The sequence below is a fragment of the Lissotriton vulgaris genome, chromosome 11 (assembly GCF_964263255.1).
Source record: "Lissotriton vulgaris chromosome 11, aLisVul1.2, whole genome shotgun sequence".
Lineage (NCBI taxonomy): Eukaryota > Metazoa > Chordata > Amphibia > Caudata > Salamandridae > Lissotriton > Lissotriton vulgaris.
In genome coordinates this window covers 1,088,164,796-1,088,188,117 of record NC_141699.1, presented here as the reverse complement: position 1 = coordinate 1,088,188,117, position 23,322 = coordinate 1,088,164,796, and positions in this window count along the sequence as shown.

Sequence of the window (23,322 nt, the reverse complement as noted above, 5' to 3'; positions counted from 1 at the left end):
TTTTGGGTAGCTGTTGCGCCATATAAGTTGATAAAATAAAATAAATAAATAAATAAATAGGAGGGAGAGAGAGAGATGCGCTGGCTATCAGCGAGGGGCAGAGAGGCCATGGTACTCAAAATGGCTGCCGCTTACGCGCATGAATGGGCTCAAAATGGGGCAAGATGGCGCCGATAATGTTGACGTTTGCAGCCTAAGTTTTAACACTGTTCCCATGAGGCACAGGGTCAGAGCTGATTTGCATATAGCCAGTGTCTAACCCAGGGTGGTGTGGAGTGCAAAAAAACGATGGATTTAGGCCCAGATCCTTGTACTGGGGTGAATGTATGACATTGTTCTACATTCTGTCCATCAACTGTGTTTTTTGCAATTTTCACCCCGAGTGGGCTGGGTATGCTCAGACGTGAGTCCCAGGCTCTCCACACCACTGGAGTCAAGTTATCCAGGCTGATGAAGACTGATAGCCAGAAACCGGTCGTTGGATGCTTGATTCCGGTCTGGGAAAGACATGGCTTGGTAGTTCGGATTGGACTGTTCCCATGAGTCACAGGGTCAGAGCTGATTTGCATATAGCCAGTGTCTAACCCAGGGTGGTGTGGAGTGCAAAAAAACGATGGATTTAGGCCCAGATCCTTGTACTGGGGTGGATGTATGACATTGTTCTACATTCTGTCCATCAACTGTGTTTTTTGCAGTGTTTTTTTGCAATACATTTAATGAGAGCATACCTGCACTTCTCAGCACTTGTGCTTTACATTTAATGAGAGTACCAGCACTTCTCAGCACTGCTGCTATACATTCAATGAGAGCGTACCTGCACTTCTCAACACTGCAGCTATACATTTAATGAGAGTACCAGCACTTCTCAGCACTGCTGCTATACATTCAATGAGAGAGTACCGGCACTTCTCAGCACTGCTGCTATACATTCAATGAGAGAGTACCGACACTTCTCAGCACTGCTGCTATACATTCAAAGAGAGCGTACCTGCACTTCTCAGCACTGCTGCTATACATTTAATGAGAGTACCAGCACTTCTCAGCACTGCTGCTATACATTCAATGAGAGCATACCTGCACTTCTCAGCACTTGTCTTTACATTTAATGAGAGTACCAGCACCTCTCAGCACTGCTGCTATACATTCAATGAGAGCGTACCTGCACTTCTCAGCACTGCTGCTATACATTTAATGAGAGTACCAGCACTTCTCAGCACTGCTGCTATACATTCACTGAGAGCGTACCTGCACTTCTCAGCACTGCTGCTATACATTTAATGAGAGTACCAGCACTTCTCAGCACTGCTGCTATACATCCAATGAGAGCGTACCTGCATTTCTCAGCACTGCTGCAATACCTTCAATGAGAGAGTACCTGCACTTCTCAGCACTGCTGCAATGAGGGTGTATCTACACTTCCCAACACTGTTGCAATAAATTCAATGGGAGAGTACCTGCACTTTTCAGCACTGCTGCAGCACATTCAATTGGAGAGTATCTGCACTACTCAGCACAGCTGCTATACATTTAACAAGAGAGTACCTGCACTTCTCAGCACTGCTGCTAAACATTTAATGAGAGTACCGGAACGTCTCAGCACTGCTGCAATACATTGAATGGGAGAGTATCAGCACTTCTCAGCACTGCTGCAATACATTGAATGGGAGAGTACCAGCACTTCTCAACACTGCAGATATACATTGAATGGGAGAGTACCGGCACTTCTCAGCACTGCTGCAATGCATTTAATGGGAGAGTACCGGCACTTCTCAGCACTGCTGCAATGCATTTAATGGGAGATTACCAGCACTTCTGCTGCAATTCATTCAATGAGAGAGTACCCGCACTTATCTGCACTGCTGCAATTCATTCAATGGGAGAGTACCTGCACTTCTCAGCACTGCTGCTATACATTTATTGAGAGTACCGGAACTTCTCAGCACTGCTGCAATACATTGAATGGGAGAGTACTGGCACTTCTCAACACTACTGATATACATTGAATGGGAGAGTACCAGCACTTCTCAGCACTGCTGCAATGCATTTAATGGGAGAGTACCGGCACTTCTCAGCACTGCTGCAATGCATTTAATGGGAGAGTACCAGCACTTCTGCTGCAATTCATTCAATGAGAGAGTACCAGCACTTCGCAACACTGTTGCAATACATTCAATGGGAGAGTACCTGCACTTCTCAGGACTGCTGCAATACATTCAATAAGAGAGTACCTGCACTTCTCAGCACTGCTGCAATGCATTTAATGGGGGAGTATAAACACCTCTCATCACTGCTGCAATACATTTAATGGGAGAGTATCAACACCTCTCAGCACTGCTGCAATACATTCAATGAGAGAGTACCTGCACTTCTCAGCACTGATGCAATGAGGGTGTATCTACACTTCCCAACACTGTTGCAAATCATTCAATCAGAGAGTACCTGAACTTCTCAGCACTGCTGCAGCACATTCAACTGGAGAGTCCCTGCATTTCTCAGCACTGGTGCAATTCATTTAACAAGAGAGTACCGGCACTTCTCAGCACTGCTGCCCGACATTTAATGGGAGAGTACCGGCACTTCTCAGCACTACTGTAATGCATTTAAGGGGATACTACCAGCACTTCTCAGCACTGCTGATATACATTTAACAAAAGAGTACCTGCACTTCTCAGCACTTCTGCCCGACATTCAATGGGAGAGTACCAGCACTTCTCAGCACTGTTGCAATACATTTAATGAGAGAGTATTGGCACTTTTCAAGCTCAAACAGGTACTCAGAAGAGTGAGCACCTGCACTTCGACATTTCCATTTAAAGCACTGGTAAAGCCTAGTGACTCCAACCCAGAAAGAAAACAGGTTATAATATTTGGAATATTTATTTAGCATCAAGTCAATATGAGAACATAGTCCGGGATATTCCAAGGATCAGTACTAACCAGAGGGGTGGAAACGGTTTTCAATTATTAGCTGCAAATCAAGGGGCATATCTACCAGCCCCTTGCGTCACCAAAGCGTCACTTTTTGTGATGCTCCAGCTGAGCAAACTTGTAAATCATATTTATAAGGCCACGCAAAGCCACTTTGCGTGGCTTCGAATGGCCTCTAGATATGCCGCAAGGCAGCGTAAATCGTTACGTTGCCGTCATCTTTGCAGGGAGTCCTTCCATGGTGTTGCGTTGGGTGTCTCCATGCAGCAGACATGGATTTTGATGCTTCCCCAGATTTACGTGAGCGTGTCAACCTGGGGAAGAGCTAAAACCCTACTCCGCCACAGGTGAAGAGTCATGGGCAGAAATTACTTCATTTCTCCTTCTTTATTCCTCTTTTATTTGGGCTCCATTCGGCAGCACACATAGAAGGGGGAACACGCCTCAATGGAATGTTTCTGTGCTGGAAAGTGCCCCTTCCTACACCTAAATAATCCTGCCAATAACACAAGTACCCTTGCACCATGGTGCAAGGGAGCCTGTGATGGGGCAAGGGTGCCTGTGATCATGGTGCAAGGGAGCCTGTGATCATGGTGCAAGGGTGCCTGTGATCATGGTGCAAGGGAGCCTGTGATCATGGTGCAAGGGTGCCTGTGATCATGGTGCAAGGGAGCCTGTGATGGGGCACGGCTTCCATAACGATGCCAACGCAGGGGGAAAGAACAGGAATGCACCATATTGGATAAATACGGTGCACTCCTGCCCTTTCACCTGGTTGTAGGGCAGAGCAGCAAGGTGATTTGCTGGGCTACCCCACTCCAAACCTCCATAACTGAGGCCGCAAGGGCCTCATTTACGAGCTTTTGATGCAGAACAGCACAAAAAGTCACTTTGCTGCACATCAAAAGAAAAGGGCAGGAATGTGCTGTATCTAAGAGATACGGGGCATTCCTGTAATTTCAGCCAGCACCGGCGCACAATAAGGTGCCTAGGGTCAAATCAGGCACCCTTACACCATGGTGCAAGGGTGTCTGCATTGTTGGCAGGATTGCTTTGGCATGGTAGGCACAACTTTCTGCACAAAAACAATCCATGGAGGCATTTTACATGTTGAATGCAGCACACATGGAAAGAGGAAAAATCGAGGAGAAATGAAAACCTTACTCCTTGCTCTGCCTGGTCTGGGAGGCATTGACCTGGGACATGAAGTGACCTTCAACCTCAAATTCACAACCTCAATCCACTTTTCCATTGAACTAATCAGTCTAAAGTTGAAGGCAGTGCTATAAGGCGGATACCATACAGAAGAAAGATGGAGACACTCAGTACAATTATTGTACATTAAAAAGCTGCTGCGTGCACATTACAGAGGACGAAAGCTCCCTGAATGGTAAAGAATGGCTTGCTGCAAGTCTCTGTAGGCTGCTTCATGTCTTAGAGATTGGGTCCATTTCTGCTCTTAATTTCTAAGGCCTGGACAATTACTTATATGACAACCGCATTATGTTAAAACGTATTATTAGGTAAAAGCACAGTGGCTAAAGATATCCCACTGTGCAAAATACTATGCTCAGAGTAACTCAAAAACAGTTCTCACACAATGTGTAAGCTGTTGAGTACAGCACACGTGCAACCCCAGAATAGTTTGACACAAAGCCCTGACTGCCCATGATAGTAGGTTGGGCTTCGCGTTACACACTGTCGGAGTTTGCGTGGGAATGCCAGTGTACCACCCATGGGACACCCCCTTGATGCAGAGTACTGAACATTGTTTGTGTCACTTTAAAGGAAACTTTCTTTCATACAGTTTTGTGCTGGAAAATATATAGTTTATCAACACTTTGTGCCGGTTTGCATCACTTTTGTTTTTTACTTGGAATGCGGTCGATGCGCACTGGCGCAAAACGTTGATAAATCTGCCACATTGTGAACTTTGCACAAGGGTTGAGCATGTACAAATGTGCATCCCAGAATTTATTTGATTTCAAAACAGATTGTACAGCACAACCAGAGACTATTCTGGAGTCTCCATTGTATAAATTGTGCAGCATTAATGATACATATTCTGGAAAACATGATTTGCGTTGCACTATAACCTCGAAACTGCAGGAAGAAGAACTGCACAGCAGCATCACAGCATTTTATGCAGATTCACATACTTATATGAACATGTTCCTATCCTGGATTGCATGAGGCTTAATCCAATGAATGCACCAGCCAGAGCCTGGAGATTGAAGGAGAATTAATGCAGAGACTGTTTTCCAGCAAATTCAGGGGATTGCAGGAGCTTACATCAAACAGAAGTTTCAGGGATCTCCTGCAATGATCAGGATTGTGAATTATTCAGCTTCTGAGAGCAGGATCTACTTTAGGGCTTTACCGTCTTTTCATTGATCTTTTGTAGAATTCGAGGAAAGGCAGATGAGGGGGGCTATGGGAGGGTGTTGTTTCTTAGAGTCATCAAGAGGAGATAGAGCACACTTCTTTAATTCACTTGTGAATGATGGGATAGCAAAAGCAGTCTCTCTTGAACTAACGAGTCGCAAAGTTATCAACTGGAGCAAATAGTATAGAACAGAGCCAACTTTAGGTGCAGTGCAACCAGTGCTGACCTGGAGGGGGTGCTGACCTCAGGTAGGGGCTCTGTGTTTAGCAATACCTTCCAATGTAAAAGAAGCTGATACAGAGTTCCTTGTGAGTCCAGATTTCAGGCAGCAATAAAAATGTCAAGATAACTCTTGTGATTAATGTTTGCTACAGAGATCAGAGTTTCGTCTTTTGGCAGTTTTGACTCACAATAAGGTAGCGCAGAGGACTGATACGCCTGGAGTAAAGAACAGATCTGTATTTAAAGTGGATAGCTGAATGGATTAGTAAAGTCAGACTTTTGCCGGGTGGTAGTGAGGGAATCTAAGGAGGTGGCCATGGGGAGCGGGGGGAGGAGGGGCTAGAAAAGACTGTCACACCGGATGCCACCAGCGCTCAAGCCGTCTCTGGTGTAAAAAAACTTGCACTGGCAGTCGAATGTCACAACGACCGAAGGGGCTGATTTCAGACAATCCCTTTATCATAAGTCAATCAAGAATTTATAAAGTGTAATAGCTACTCATTAGAGTGTCCCAGTGCTAAATAGACTGCAACAATTCACCCCACCCACCTAGTACAGCCCTCAAAATGCCAGACTGAATAGCCAAGTTTCACAGCTTTCCTAAAGAGACATTCCCCCATGATCTTGCAGAAAGAGAACTGATTGGGAAATCATAGGCAACCTTTAGGCAACTGAGATGTCTTCCAAAGTGGTCTTTGGCAAGCAGCCCTTTCCAAAATACCACAATAAAACAAAATAAATAAAATACCTGCTGTGAAAGAACAGCAACCAAGCAATGAACTATCAAGACACGTCAATCCAGAAGATTGCAATGCACCGGACAGGAGGAAATGTTACCTTATGTGTATTTGTATGGCTCACATCACACCCAGGAGGCCACCCTGTAGCCTAAAGAAGGACGGTGCAGTCCAGGCTGGGACCTATTGGATTAGGTTTTCAGTTTCTTGTGAAATTCCAGGTCTGCACAAGTAGTGGGAGGTTGTTCCAGGCTTTGGGTGCAAGGTACAAGAGCTTTCCTGCCAGCTCTGGTTTTCGGATACAGGGAAGATGGGCATGAACTTGGTAAATTGAACTACCATCCAGTGCTAGTTTTAGAAACATTGCGGCCATGTTGAAGAAGATGAGAACATGTTGCTATCCTGCCAGAGGAGTGAATTGTCTATTTCACAAATATGAATGTGTTTTACGTTTTATACAAGTGAACCAACTTGAGGAATACAACCAGCCTGGCACACTGTGGTGTTATATACTGACTTACTATTGACTACACATGACTACGCGAATCAGTATTAACATTAAGCTACCGAATAGAGTAGAAATTATAAACCCATGTACATAAAATGTCTATATTTATCGAGCTTTACTTCTGTGAAAAGTTGTTTACACCTTTCCTGGATTGTAGGAGAGTTTTAATGATCTGTTTCTGTGCCTGATGAGAGTCCCAAAGTTTAGCCAATTATACAGTAAAAAGAAAGCCCACTGACTCATTGTTTCCTATATGGAGAACCAATCAGCTTTGTTACCAGACTGGAGTTTAGTGTTCCCTTAAGGAGATATTTTCCAAGCTTGGTTGAAAAGTGTACTTGTGATGTTGGGTGTCCTATGAGTGACGCACAGGGTTTTGGAAGTTGATCAATGTTCAGTAAACCCTTTATCAGGGTAAGAGCCGCAGTCTGGAAATGTTGCTCATTCATCAATCTATACGTCGAAGGGCCTGATTCACAAAGGTAAACTTAGAACAGTTGTAAAGCCACTACTAGTAAAATACTTTTGTTAATAGCAAACGCACATACACTTAAACAAATGTGCAGATTTACCTTTGCCAGCTGCAATTGTGTTTTTAGTAGTTATAATTTTTTTGACCTCTTTAAATAATTATAATAATTATAATGTCAAAGTAAGCACATCAGGTGCCTGTCAAAGGGCTCCTGATCAGGTGGTGCTACCTTACAATGAAGTTCTCCTGGCACCGGATTACCTTCAGAACTGAGATAACATAGATGTATTCTGACGCCCTAGAAAGGCCATTAGGAAAAGTCAAATCATCAAAAGTTTGGCAATTGCAAAAGCTACATTTGAAAAGATGAAAGCAGAATTATATTGTTTTTTGATAACCATTCCTCAAAAAAGTTTTTAAAACAGCCAATCAACAATTCCATCACTAAAATTATAGCAGAAGGTTGTTCTTGGCTGAACTGCATCTCAAGTGCAAGGCTAGTGACTTCTAGGTGGGCCCTAACTCTGTACGTGTCAGTTTTCTTCATAATCCGATTAAGAAATCAACTGAACTGAATTCATGGATTATCTAAGAAATGTGGTTCAGAGGTATTGCTAAACAGAGTATTGTGCTTTATCGTCCCATCTCTGTGCCACCATCATTGTTCATGGTTTAACAACATTAGCTACAAGTATACATGAAAGTATGGGGTAATAAGATATCATGAACATTGCAGAAAGGCAGCAGAGCACTTTCCTAAGAGCCTTAGGAGTTTAGCGGATGGGTTTGTCCATCAAAACAAGATGGATATCTCATCAGCCGTATTACAAATGCCATAGACTATGATGCACTTGTAGTGCAATGGACAGGACATCCACATCATTTGTGACTGAGTATCTCATCTGCCAACCTCTAAATAAGGCACAGTGCGGACCATGGCACACATTCATATGCCACCGAAAAAATCTCAGCCCAATAATGTCCCCAGTTATTAGGGTTCAACCAGGCCTGGTGTGGTGGAAGAGGAGGAGAAACACAAGGCTGCAGGGACTGCAGGGATGGCACTCATCCAGGAGGACCTACTGGTGACCTTAAAGGAGTTCAAGAGAGAACTTAGAGAGGACATAAAGGCGGACATAGGCACCTAATTTGGTACCTTCAGAGCAGAGATTGTAATCGCTCTGCAGGCAGATGTGGACTTGGCAGACTTCCACACCCTGGATGAAGAGGCAAAGTGCCAGGAGCTTGAAGGCCGACTCAAGCCCTTGAAAGAAGGCACGGAATGTCTTCCCGCTCAGCTGAACACCGCCCTGCTAAAATGTGAGGATTTAGAAAATTGCTCCTGAGAATATAATATACGGGTGAATGAAACTGATTTGGAATGAAAAAAATAAAGTCAGGCAAGAGTTGTTGACAAAAATGTTCCACGCAAGTACTTTAACAAATTCAAGGGACTTCTGGGATTAATTAACGGTCTAGCTAGACCAAATAAATCTTCTGTAGGATCTGCCCTAACTGAACACGAATGGGCTATGTTTCTCATAAAACACCTAAACCCAGAGACTACAGCAAATATTCAATATAACACACAGGAAAAGATGACTAAAACTGACCTGGAATGTGATTACGAAATTTATATAACTAAATCCCAAGTGGCCAAGCTGATAAAGAAACAGTAGGATGGGGCAGCTGGTCTCAACGGTATCCAATTTGCACTGTGGAAGGAAGAACCAGATTTTTAGTCTGTCTATCTAACTGATGTCTTTAGTGAAGTGGTTCAGAGTGGACTAATTCCGGAATCGTGGAGAGGCTCACAAATATCTCCTATCTTTAAGAAAGGAAATTGGCAACGGGCGGAAAACTATTGTTTAATTACCCTTCAAGATACTGATGCAAAACTGTTTGCTGGGATCCTATTAATGATTTCAACAGATTGGGCAAAGGAGAAGCAGGTACTGCCCCCTAATCAAACAAGCTTCATTAAAGGTCTTGGAACATCTACAAATATACTAATATTATATGTTCGAATTGAGAAGGCAATCTTATGAAAACAATCCTTATACTTTTGTTTCGTTGCTTTTAAATCTGCTTTTGATTGTGTTGACAGACAACTTTTGTGGGCAAAACTTAAAACACAAGGTATTTCTGACACATTGTTAAAAATGATTAAGCTTCTGCACTCCGATACTTGGGTCAGGGTGAGGATTGGGGTTGGACGCACAATAACAAACAAAATCCCTGTGTCTAGGGGACTTAAACAAGGGTACGTCCTGGCCACCTTACTTTTTAATTTATTTTTAGCTGATCTTACTACGGATTTGAATGAAATCAATGCACATCCTCCAAAGGTAGCAGACAAACAGATATCCAACTTGTTGTATGCAGATGATGTTATACTCTTAAGTCATACCAAAATCGGATTGCAACGATTAATTGACAGCATTTTAAAATATTCAAGGGCAAATGGAATGGTAATAAAGGAAGCTAAGACCAAAGTATGGCTAGTACAAAAAACACGCGACTTAAACATAAAAATAAATGGTTCTTGGAAGACAACAAATTAGAACAAGTTGTTTCCTATAAATATCTTGGTGTTATTTTTTTGACAATGGAAACTTCCTACCACAAAAATTGGACATCACAAAGAAGGCAAATACCCTTGTTGCGGCATTTAGGACTATCCAAAAAACTATAAGTGACTTGTCTTATCGCCCTTTTTTAAATGTAATCGCTGCAAAACTACTACCAAATTTAACGTACGGTAGTGAGGCAATAAACGGGAAAGACGCAGAGATCACCAATAGTGCTGTGGCTAAAACTTACAAAAGGTTATTCTCCCTGCCAAAGAATGCTTCACAAGCGCAGGTGAGGTTGGAATTTGGGCTAAATAATAAGCTATATGCTAGGAAAGGGCAAGCACTTACAGTGTGGAACAGAATAAAAAATGATCAAGATAACCTAATGTCTCAGCTATTGTGGCAGGAAGTAAAAAAATAACAGAAAATTATGTGTCTCGTCCTATCTAAACACTGCAATAGAATAATTTGGCATAGCAACGATTTGGAACATCACAATCACACAGGAAAGCTTCAAAAAAACAATTAATAAACTTACTAACCATCTCTCCTTGATAAAGGATAAAGATACGCTTGTAAAAAGAAATCATGCATGGCCGATTATAAATGGTTTTAAGGAAAAAAAGGTGCAAGAAAATCTGGAAACATCCTGGTCTAAGAAAACCAAACAAATCTTTATCAATGCTAGATTTGGTTGTTTGCCTGGACTAAGTCACTTACCACTATGGAAGAGAACAGAAAACGACAATTTATGTAGGCTCTGTAAATCCGGTCAAGAAAACATTATACATTTATTGTGTCTTTGCCCGGATTTGGATTACAAAAGAAAACGTACTCTTAGGAAACTTGAAATTGAACTTGAGTGGCCTTGCAGAAGGAAGGGAAGGATCAGACCTGGACTCATTCATGGTGGGCCTTTTCTCCAGCGTCTTGGGGGACATCGCCTCAGAGGTGCGACTGGAACAAGTACTTAGTGTGGGTCCACTACAGTAAGGAGAGAAAAGATGCCTGAAGGATATCGTGGCCAAATTTGGCTCCTTCAGGGTCAAAGACCTGGTCCTTAGGAAAGACAGAAGCAGCGACGCAGTTAACTGTCAAGGGGTAATATGCTCATTCTTCCAGGATGTGGCCCAGGCCATACTGGCTTACTGACAACAGTTTCGACTGATCACAGCTGCTCTACGAGATCGCCACATAAAATACAGATGGACATACCCCTTCAGGATAACCTTCTCCCTCAGCAACAAACATCATGATTTCCCAGAGGTAGAGGGGGCGTCGGCTCTCCTTGGCCTGGAGAAATGAAGTCCTCTGCAGTGGGAGGTAATCGCAGGGAGTTTACATGCAGAGAAGCCGACGGAGCGACACATGCCTGATCCTTGGTGGATGCCCAAGAGGGGGGGAGTGAGTGAAATTTTAATATTAGGCCTTCACCCACGTTCCAATGCCAGGTAGAAAGATCCCACCTCAGCCGTTGCCCGAGTAAATACCCCACCAAGAGAAAGAGGTGATATTATGAGAGAGGCACTAGGTGCCAAAAGATCCCAAATCCTGGGATCAAGGAGAAGGGAGAGCTTGTTTATCTGTACACTGATAGCAGACCTCTTTCTGTCTCTCTCTCTTTGACTCACCCCAGCTTTCAAATAGTGGCTCAGTAGGAACTAGTGTCCAAAATCGAATACTAATAGGGCTCTGGGAGCAGGAATGGTCTTGACCCAGAAGCCACCAGAATATGAAGGCCCTTGGTGGCTTTGTGGACTTCCTAAACAACTGTTATTGGTTTAGTTTATTGTTAGTGTTTTTAACGTAGCGCCTAACATGTGTAACTTTTAAATGGATCACTAGAGGTGGTGGGGGTACAGGTTTGGGGTGCTTATCAAGTGGCAACATTTGCGGAAATTCCTGGGGGACAACTAGGTAAACCTGGTTGCCCTACTAAAAAAAATCTTAGAAAAGGGGAAGACACCTCTTGAAACATAAAAAATGACCCAATAATTGTTTGCTCATCCAACGTGGACAAGCAGAATGAGGTAGCCTTGCTATTTCACTCTTCAAATCACTTCCAACCTCACAACACCAAAAGAGACAGGGGGGGGGGGTGTCTGATGGTCAAGGGGAAGCTGATAGGACGACCCTGCATCATTGCCACAGTTTATGCTCCCAACGCAGGGAAGTCAGACTTTCTCCTCAAATTTCTCTACTCTGGAGGGCTTCTTAGTGGGGACAGGGTCTTAATGGGAGACTTTAATCATATTTGGGATCCCACAATAGACACTACGCAATCGCAGAGGGCTACGGTGGGGAGTCTTTAGTAAAGCACTTAAATCATCTCTGCAACAAATGTGTCTGCTGGATGTCTGCAGTGTACTTAATCCTTCAATGTGCGACTATTCTTTCTTCTCCCAATCCCACAGATCATACTCCAGGATTGATAATCTGTGTGCCAGCCAATCACTCTTACAGTCAATCACGAGTGCCCAGCTACACCCTATTAGCCTGTCCAACCATTCCCCTAAACTGGCCGTCTCCGTACTCCAAACTTGCTAGCTGGTCTATTCCAATATTGAATGCCAAGATAAGCTCTTCCAGGATTATCTACGAAAGTCGATCAAGGACTTCTTCGTCACTAATGTCCCAGCAGACACCTCTCACTTAGACAATTGGGACACCTTCAAGGCAGTCATATGAGGACAATGCATCGGACTGACCAACTCCATGAAAAAGCTCCAGTTGGAGGAAAGATTATCACTAGAGGGTGATCTATGAGAGGCACGGTGGGCACACAAAAACAGCCCGTCTATCCACTCCCTGTGGAAAGTCACATCACTAAAAGAAAAGCTCCAAGCTATCTATACCAATAGAGCAGAAACAACTATTTTACAACTACAAGCCCAGGGATATGAGAGCAAAGATAAAATAAGCCCACTGTTGGCTCAACAGCTCAGAGAGAAACAAGAAAAATAATATGTCAAACAGATAGTCGACAGTAAGGGGTCTATACACCTTAGCGAGGCGAGGCAGGCAGAGACCTTCTGCGACTTCTATTGTGCGCTCTATTCAACTTTTCCCCCACTAGAACAAGACCAGTCCCAGTACCTGGACTCACTGGTGCTCCTGCAGGTCTCTCTGGTCACCAACAACAAGCTTAGCCATCCCATCACACAGGAGGAGGTACAGAAAGCAATAGACGGTCTCAAGCTCCGGAGAGCTCTTGGTCCTGATGGACTAACTGCCCAGTTCTAACAAACGTTTGTGTCCTCACAGACCTCTTTAATGCTATAGCAGCGAGCCAGCATGTATCTCTGTCCATGGGGAGGCTTTAATCACGATAATCCCCATGTGCTTCATACAGTCCCTTTTCCCTGCTGAATTTTTACTCTAAACTTTACTCCAAGGTCTTGGGAAGCAGACTAGAGGATGTCTTACCTATTCTCATTCACCCCGACCAATCAGGCTTCATCAAAGGTCATCAGACCCAAGCCAACCTCCGCAGAGAATTCTACTTAGTAGATAAAGTCCAGAAGAAACGCATTCTGGCATCCCTTCTTACCCTTCGATCGTGTTGACTGCTCCTTCTTATTGTGCACCTTATGCCTCTTTGGGTTTAGTGAGGCCTTTATGGGAATGGTGAAAGCTAAGCATGGGTTCAGAGAGCCCAGGTACTGGTGAATGGAGTGGCTTCAGATTTCTTCAGCCTTGTTCGAGGCACCAGACAGGGCTGGCGCTTGTCCCCCATGCTTTTTGCCCTCAGTATTGAACTGTTTGCAGTGAGAATAAGATCCAACCCTGGGATTAGTGGCATTATCTTTGGCTCTGACGAGCACAAAATCTTGCTCTTCGCAGATGATGTTCTATTACTGTTATTGTTATTGTTATTGGGTTTTTGTAAAGTGCCTGAATAACCCGGGGGCATCTCCGCGCTGCCTAGTCCTTTTTCCTGAGAGCGAAAGTTAGGATACCAGAGTAAATCAACAATATAGGAAGGCTTTAAGATGTTTCCTGAAAGTCAAGTATGAAGGAGATTTTCGCAGCCCTTCGGGTAGGGAGTTCCAGTATTTAGGGCCTACATGCGAAAAGGCTTTACCTCCCAGGCGATTACGGTAGATACGTGGGATCGCTAGTAGGGCTTTACCATTTGATCTCAAATTACAAGCTGATGTCCATTTGCAAATTTTATCTTGTAGATATTTTGGGCCAATTTCCCTCATAGCTTTAAAGACCAGGCAGCAGGTCTTAAAAAAGGCTCTCTTCTTCACCGGCAACCAGTGCAGTTCCTTCAGTAAAGGGTATTACTAACCCTAGTGCTTCTCTCCCAGCAGTACAAGCCAAACTCACTCATTTTCAATGAGTGTCGGGTTTAAGGTTAATCTCTCTAAATCCTTCTTACTCAATTTGACAATGCCCCCAGAAATGCAGAGGGACATCGAGGGCGCTTCTCCCTTTTGATGTGCACACAAAGAAATCACATATCTGGGCATTAACATCACCACTAAACTGACAGTCTGGAGAACCACAGCTTTAAGGCCCGGCAGCGCAGGGTACGCCTGAAATCCCCAGGATTCACCTGCCTTGTCAGAAACAGAGACATAGACTCTTCGGGCCCGATTCACAGAACTAACTTAAGACAAAATCCTAAACTTACTACTTTTGGTATTCACAGAAGTTAGGATTTTGTCTTAAGTTTGTTTTAAGACAGACTTAAGACAGACTTAAGACAGAATCTTGTCTTAAGTCTGGCTTAAGTTTGTCTTAAGACAAATTTAAGAAAAAATCCTAACTTCTGTGAATACCAAAAGTAGTAAGTTTAGGATTTTGTCTTAAGTTAGTTCTGTGAATCGGGCCCAATGTCTGGCGTAGAAGATGGTATTTATTAGCTGCAGCTAGTACAGTGGTCTTAGAAGTCGTTAGTATAACGAGGTTCAAAAGAGACTGCCACTTAACTCCGTGGCGCACAGGTTTATATACGGTACAATACAATGCAAAATGCAATCACACAAGAGCATGAGCTACAGGCAAACGTTATAGACAATGTTTTAAGTCCAAAGCAACTCAAGTTCCCGTTTATGTTTGTCACTCGACCCCTTAAGTAAATTACAAATGAATCCACACAATTCGATTTACAAGTAGAGAAAACACAGCTGCATGTTGTGGAAGGACAGTCGAAAAACATTAGAAAGCATGAGACATGTAGCGAAGGACAGAAGATAAGATAACTTAGACAAAACAATGGTGTGAACCAACAAATAGTCCGGACGGGGATCATCAGCTCAGACAGGAATTAGTGTACTCGGCCAGACCCTGACACTCGTCAGTAAACATAGGCAAGGAAGCCACCTGACACGTAAATGCAGAAACAACAAAAACATTGCGTTCGCCGCGCTGCCTGAGTGAGGGCAACATAAAATGGCGGCGACTACAAAATGGAGGCTGAGCACGAGCGAATTCGTAATTTACAGAACCTCAAGTCCTCTACAAAGCAAAGCCCCCCCCTGCTCGAAAACTCAAAGCTGATTTTAAAAGATGGAGCTCTGCCTACATAACGTGGATAGGACAAATAAATGCTTCTTTATCTCTTCCAGGGCCTACCCATCAGAATAAACAAGGACTTTTTCAAAGAACTCCAGAGTATGACCACAAAATTAATTTAGTAAGGCCAGAGGGCTTGCCTTTCCCAGCGTCTCTTGACAAGACCACGCACGGAGGGTGGGCTCTCCCTCCCCGATTATCTTTTGTATTACAGAGACGCTCAATTGCGGGTCCTGGGGGAATGGTCCATTAAGGCCTCAGACAAACTATGGCTACACATGGACAGGCAGATTGGGGGAAGAACTATCTGGTATTTGCCCTGGAAGCTGAAATCAGACAGGCCGAACAATGCCTATTTGAGTATCCCCATAGCTACCACATTGAAGGTGTGAGATAATGTGACTAAAACACTGCCAGTGAGAATATTCCCGTCCCCTTATACCCCTATTCACTTCAATCCCACCTTCTCCTCAGCGCTTGAGGAAGGGCCCTTTGATAAATGGAGGGAGGGGGGTGCCTTCTGAAATCGGACATCTTCCAGGCAGGAGAGATGCGGTCCTTCGTTGTCTGTGCTGCCCGTTTCACGCTACCACCTACAGAAGCATACCATTATGTTCAATTTTAAAACACTGGATACAGCAACCCCAGTTGTGAAAGTCTGTGACCAGGAATCTGCTCTCCTTAGAAAGGTTTGTCCAAACCGGTAACATGACTAAAGGTTGAATCTCCTTTCTGTACGGCCTCCTTCTCACTCTCAGCCCACATCAAGCTCTGCAACAAATAAGGTTTGGGGATGACATAATACAGGCTACTATCAAAGAGAAACAATTGGGGGTCCCTCTACAAAGATATCACCAAAAAAAACACTCCGTGTTTTTGAGAGAAGCCCATTATAAAATGATGTACAAATGGTATCTACACTCCATTTTTCCAAACACTTCTGATAGATGCTGGTGGGGCTCTGAGACTCCTGGGAGACTACTGTCACATTTGGTGGGACTGCCGTTCAATTAAACCCTTCTGGAAATTCAAATTAAACAAATCCTGGGTTCCCCGATTCCTGCGCTCTAGAACACACACTTCTAGGATTACGTGACCCCAGCCTAAAGGGGACCGCTTGATTATGTTGTTATGCCTTAGACAGCCAAGATGGCCATAACAGCTGCCTGGAAAAAACCTGAAGCCCCCTCTCAGACCTTATGGCATGCCCATCCGTGGCAAGCCCTAGCACTTGAACGGATGACAGAGGCCACTGAAGATTCCAGTAAGAGTTTTGACTATATCTGGAGTCCTTTGGTGAGCTACCTGTCTGAGGGATTACCGCTATTTGCCTGCAAGCCTAGGTTGCGAGCCCTCCAACTCTTCCTGACATAATGTATAGACCCCCGATCGGAGTCCATGCGGCATTGAGCCCTCCAGGGCTTCTTCTGGCTTCCCCGGGGGCAGCTTCTTTCCCCGGCTCCCCTGCCCTTGGAATGGAGGAATCTCTGAGGCCACTGGGCAAGTGCGGGTGCATACCCCACACATACCTCATCCACATCACAACTATGCACACATGACACCATGGAAATATTAGATTTTTATGTTACATTTAAATTATTAGCTCCCGGAATAGAGCGCAGAAGCAACATGAGACATGTAGTTTGTACCGGTAAGACTTTGTATTATTGGGCCTTTCTGCTCCTAGTTAAAACCTTTAGGCATGTGGGGAATTTGTGATCAAAGTGTGTATTGTCTTTAGCTAACTGATGATCTTGGTATGCATTTTTGAGCTCGGTTGAGCCACAAAGGTTGCATATTTTTGTAATCCCTTCTATTTTGCAAAGGGCTTGCCATCAACTTTGAGTTGGTGGTAAAATGAACTCATCCCAATGTCATGACCCCCAGAAATGGAATTGGCTACCTGGAGCATTATCGAGTAATACATCGATGAGTAAATGCTTATTTCAGCATCTTTAACAGACAACTTAATATCATCTCCTGGAATGCTGCAGGTTTACACAATTCCCCTGAGAAACTGAACTATCTCCTTTCTCTAAAAACTGACATATTGTGTATCCAAGAAACATGGTGTAAAGATATACAATATGGGGGGAAAGACTATTTTGTTTTTGAGGCCCCAGCTACGCCATCCTATAGAGGTCATGCAAAAGGGGGAATTGTCTGTTTTTTATCTAATGCTTTCCAATGGCAATTCTCTCATCATGTTGATATTAGTAAACTCTTTCAAGTAATATCCATTAACAAGTTAGCTTTAGAGGGTCCTCGAAAGTCTTTGGTGATTATTAATGCATATATACCCCCAGAACATAAATTTACTGCTGTTTTAAAGCGAATGTTCTTATATATAAAACAGTTGATAGAGGGGCCTGTCCCTCCATATATTCTCCTTATGGGTGACCTGAATTGTAAAGTCTCCAACATAAGCCTAGAGCTATTTAGAAATAAGACAAAGGAAGAAGCGTATAACATTCCTCAATCTCTTTTTCCTAATAAAATAAAAACCAACAAAAGAGGAAAGATCTTATTAGAGGAATTAAGCTTGGTAGAGGGGCTTATAGTAAATGGCAGAATGCCCTCTGATGTCCCAGCTAAGTTCACACATGGGTCTTACAAAGGTGAATCTATTTTAGATTATGTCATCACAGACTATGAAACGTACTCTTTTATTCAGGATATTGTGATCTCAAACTCTACACTGAGTGATCATAAAATTATTAATACCACAATTTCCCTCCAACCCCCGGCGGCTGAATCCTGGTCTTTGAGTAATACAGGACTTAATATTAAGTGTAATGGAGGCAGATGCTTCTGGGACTCTAGATCCCTAAAGAATGTTCAAAGTATCCTGGTCCAAACCATATTGGAACTAGAGGAATGGCAAGGTTCAGAACTCCTTCAGTTTGAATTATTATCACAGAAACTAAGAAGGATGGCAAAGACGAATTGTAACCCTAAAAACCTTCCACGCCCTCCGCCTCTATTGCTAACCTTAAATAAGGAAGTAAATAAACTCGTTAGGCAATATTACCTAAATAGAACTGGAGAAAACGAGCGAAACTTAGCCCTACTCAAAAGAAGGAGGAATAGATTGAAAAATAAATTAAAGAAAGAAAAAGAAGACAAATTATGGATACGGTTAAGAGAGGCATCCGTCTATAATAATTCTAGAGACTTCTGGTCTGTAATAGGAAAAGGATGTGGAACGCGAACTCTTCCGACACCAGTTTCTATAGCAGAGGAAGTATGGATGACATTTATCTCTAATCTTTACGCTTCCAATAGAATGGAAGACAATAATTTGGAACCTATCCTGAATAAAGATGATAATATAGATCTTCCTACTGAAGAATCTATAGCAGCTGTGATAAGAAGTATGCGCTGTTCCGGAGCCATGGGCCCGGACGAATTGCCCATGACTATGATAAAGCAGGATGTTATCCTATGGAGCAAGATATTACTCCCATTGTTTCGGAGATGTTTTATTACTAAATTAGTCCCCAATTCTTGGAGGGGTAGTATTCTGATTCCCATATTTAAAAAGGGAGAACGGGATAACCCTAAGAATTATCGCTTAATTGCACTTTTAGATTCAATAGGAAAAATCTTCGCAAAATGTGTTCTATTATTAATTATGAAATGGATAGACGTAAATGATATTTTACCTATGCAGCAAACTGGCTTCCGTAAAGAGCATGGAACCCTGGATAATTTAACTGCCCTACAGGTGCTTGTAGACAAATATGTTCGAGTTAGAAGAGGCGGAATATATGTGGCATTCATTGATTTTTCAACTGCGTTTGATAAGGTAGATCGGTCAACGCTATGGAAAAAACTTGCCACAATGGGTATGCCAGCATACTTGTTAGAATTGGTAAAATCCCTTCACACCAACACATGGTGCAAGCTGTTGCTGGGTGGGGAAAGGGGGCTTTCCCAATTAATCCCTTCCCCGAATGGATTAAAGCAAGGATGCATACTAGCACCTATTCTGTTCTCCCTATATACAGCTGACCTACCGTCCCAAATAACATCCAGTGGAGGAATAGCCCCAAAAATTGGGGGAGTACCGATATCTGTTTTAATGTATGCAGACGACATACTTGTTCTTGACTTAACTCCGAAGGGCCTGTCAAATCGCCTGCATACATTATCACTCTTCGCAGATAAACACTTTATGAAAATCAATGCTACTAAAAGCAAGATTATGTGTATTTTCGGTAAGAAAAAATGCAGGTCCGCAAACTACAACTGGACTTTGGGAGGACAGAAATTAGAGGTAGTTAAAACCTACACCTTCTTAGGGAAAATAATTACAGCAAACATAAGTGAGACTGCCCACATAGAGCACAATTTTTTTTTTTTGAAAAAAACTTTTATTGCAAAAGTTGCCAACTGTCTGAAATCAAATGTCATTACAGTCCGACCATACAGTGCATCAACGTGTACACAAGTTACAAAGACAGATTCGCAGCGCCTAATACACAGCCGGTGTGCTGGCATCCCGGAGGCCCAGCGGCGTCACTCAGTGTCACAACTCGATCAAAAGCAAAGCGATCTTGCACTGTTGGTCCCCAGCGTGTCAGCAAGACAGTCGATAGGCAATAAATGGAGGCATAATAGTGCGGTCTTTCATGAACCAGGGAAGGACAAGTAACCAGAAGTAAGGAAAGGGAAAAAACTAACCTAATCTACCCCCAAACCCCCCCCAGGCCCACCCCGTGTGCTATTGAGTACCGTAAAGGAGTCCTAGTGTCTCTTCCTGCCTACGTAATGTCGTGTGCGTACCGTGTATATTCTGCACCCGCCCCCCGCTAGCCCTGTCCCCTAAGCCATGTCACACCCCTCCCCCCGACCCCGTCCCATACCTACACCTCCCCTGTGCCCACCTCCCCCCAGAAGAACATTAAAGCCCCTCCTGCGGCGAGTGACTTCGCTCCAGAGCAGTATCTAACCCCTCCTCCCGTGGGTCCACCTCCTCCGATATGTCACTGTCGTCCACCTCCCCCCTTTGTTGGTACTCCTTGTAGAGTTCCCAAAATGACTTCGGTCTACTCCTGGGCGGCAACAGCTCGCTGTACACTTCCGTCTGTGTGCAACAGTATTGGAGATCCCTGAGCCATCTCGCCTTTGTGGGGAGAGGACCGCGCATCCAGCACGCAGCCACCACCCTCCTGGCCAGTAGTAACGCCACGTCCACTAATCTGCGCAGCGCAGGAGCCAACGGCTTGGAGAAGCCCAGTAGCGCGAGCGCCGGAGATCTCAACAGAGGTTCCCCTATAATTTGTCCCAATTCCGCGAAAACCTCCTCCCAGTACGCACTCACTCCCGGGCACAGCCATGCCAAGTGTAGAAAATCCGCGGACCCAGTCCCGCAACGCTCACACTCCGGGGAGCCACGTAGGCCATAGCGGTGTAACCGCTCTGGAGTATAGTACACTCTCTGCAGATATTTGAAGTGCACCAAGCGGTGTCTGCCATTGAGCGAGACCCTGCGAGTGTTGGCGCAGCAGTATTGCCACATGGCGTCGTCTATAGGGGATTGCAGATCTGCCTCCCACGCCGCTCTAGGGGTCGAAGTAGGGAATGTCTGATATGAAGGCCCAAGCCTGTGAACCGCTGAAATCAATTTGGCCGGTGTGTTCGTTCTGATGACGTACGTCAGTTCTGGGACCTCTTCAGGCTCCTGTAGTGCGGGGCCCAGTATTACTCTGCAGGCCGACCGTATCCTGTGGTACTGAAACTTCTGCAGCAGCGATGGGGACGGGGCGACGGGAGGGAGCTGTTCCCAGGTTTTCAGCGTTCCATCCAAGAATAGGTCCTCCATGGTGTGCACTCCCAGGGCCTGCAAAGCCTCTACCACCCCCCTCTCATTGAGCGGATCTAACCACAGGGCCCAGGATACCGACATCCGTGGGGAGTACAGCAAGGGGCACCCCCTTTCTCTCTGCAGAGCTCGCCACGCATGGTTCGTTGCTTTAAGCGAGTCCATGCGCCCGATTGCTCGGTCCGTAGTGAGACAGATCGTGGCGGGTAAGGGAAGAGGATCAGCAAATAGCTTCTCCAGGATGAGATGCGGAATGCGGGCATCCCCATGGACCCAGGAGTGTAAATGGGTCGCTTGCGCCACCCGGTAATAGCGCTCCAGGTCCGGCGCCCCCAGGCCCCCCTTTTCACACGGGAGCATCAGTGTCTCCCATTTAACACGAGGTTGCTTCCCGCCCCAGGCAAGCTTAATCAGTACCTGGTTCAGGCGTCTAAAGAACGCTTTCGACAAGACCACCGGAATATTAACAAAGAGGAAGAGAAACCGGGGGAGTACCACCATCTTCATAAGGGCAATCCTGCCCATCAATGAGAGAGGGAGCTTGATCCAGGCATCCACATCCTCCTCAAGCTTGGTGAATGCGACCCCATAGTTATCGCGGATCAGGATCTCTGGGTCCGTGTGGAGACGGATGCCCAGGTATCTCACTGAGTCATCCGTCCATTGTAGAGGATATTCCATCTCGAACGGCTGCGTGACTGGGGTCAGGGGGAAAGCAATGGACTTATCCCAGTTCACTTTGAGTCCCGATAGCGCCCCAAAGCGTACCACCTCCCTGAGAATTGGAGCTAGGTTATTGACCGGGTCTCGGACGTACAGTAAGGTGTCATCTGCATAAGTAGAGATGCCAATCTTATACGTGGGGAAGCTGACACCCTCCAGGCTATGATATTCACGCATGGCGCACGCTAATGGCTCAGCAACCAATGCATACAACAGGGGGGACAAGGGGCGTCCCTGCCGGGTGCCTCTACCAATGAGTATCGGTGCCGAAACTCTGTCGCCGACACGCAGGCGGGCCGTAGGGTGGTGATAAAGAGCCCCAATTCTCTGAAGAAACGGCTCTCCCAGCCCCAGTTTGCGCAGGACCCTAATCATGAACGGCCATTCGACGGAGTCGAATGCCTTTTCCATGTCTAAGAATATTGCCAAGGCGGGGTTCTCCTGTTTCACATGCTGCATCGTCCCCAGCACCGTGCGGATGTTATAGGTTAGGTTCCTGCTGGGTACAAAGCCCGATTGTTCCGGCGCCACTAAGGTCGGGACCAGCAGCGCGAGTCTGTTGGAGAGGACCTTCGCGTAGAGCTTCGCATCCACGTTCAGCAAGCTGAGCGGACGGTACGATCCACATTGGTCCAGGGGCTTCCCCGGTTTCGGGATCGTGACCAGCAACGCTTCCCGCATCGAGGTCGGCATTTCGCCCTCTTCGCAGATCGCGTCAAAGAGGGCAAGCAAGTGTGGGAGCAAGAGGTCCTTGAAGGCTTTGTAAAAGCCTGCCGTTAGGCCGTCAGAGCCCGGGGCGCTCCCCGAGCGCATGCCACTCAGTGCATCCAGAATCTCGTCCTCATGAAAGGGGGCCATCAGGAATTCCCTGTCTGAATTCTTAAGGAACGGCATCGAGATGTAATCCAAGTAATCGTCTATCTCGGCTTCCGCACCTCCCGCCCTAGCTCGGTACAGGTCCGCATAGTATCGGCGGAACGTCTCTAATATTTGGTCCTCCTCGACCACTCGAGTGCCCCCCGGAGTCCGCAGTTCATCTATCACCAATGGTTTACGGGACCCCTTGGCCATACGCGCCAGCAGAGCCCCCGGTCTCTCCCCCTCTCCAAAAGTCCGGGCCGTGGCATACTTCCCCATATAGAGAACTTCCCTATCCGCAAGCGCGTGATATTCCGCTAGCGCGGGCGCTAGGTCTTGTCCCGCCTCTCCCCCCGGGTCCACCAGCCGTTCCCTCTCCAGGGCAGCTATCTTGCCCTCCAGCGCAGAGAGATCTCTTCTAATGGAGCGCAGGACACTGGAGTGTTTGGACATGGCTATTCCCCTAATATAGACCTTAAAGGCCTCCCACACGGTAAAGACATAGAGCACAATTCTCGTAAAGCGTTGTCACATGGCATGGGATTGTGCTCTTTGTATA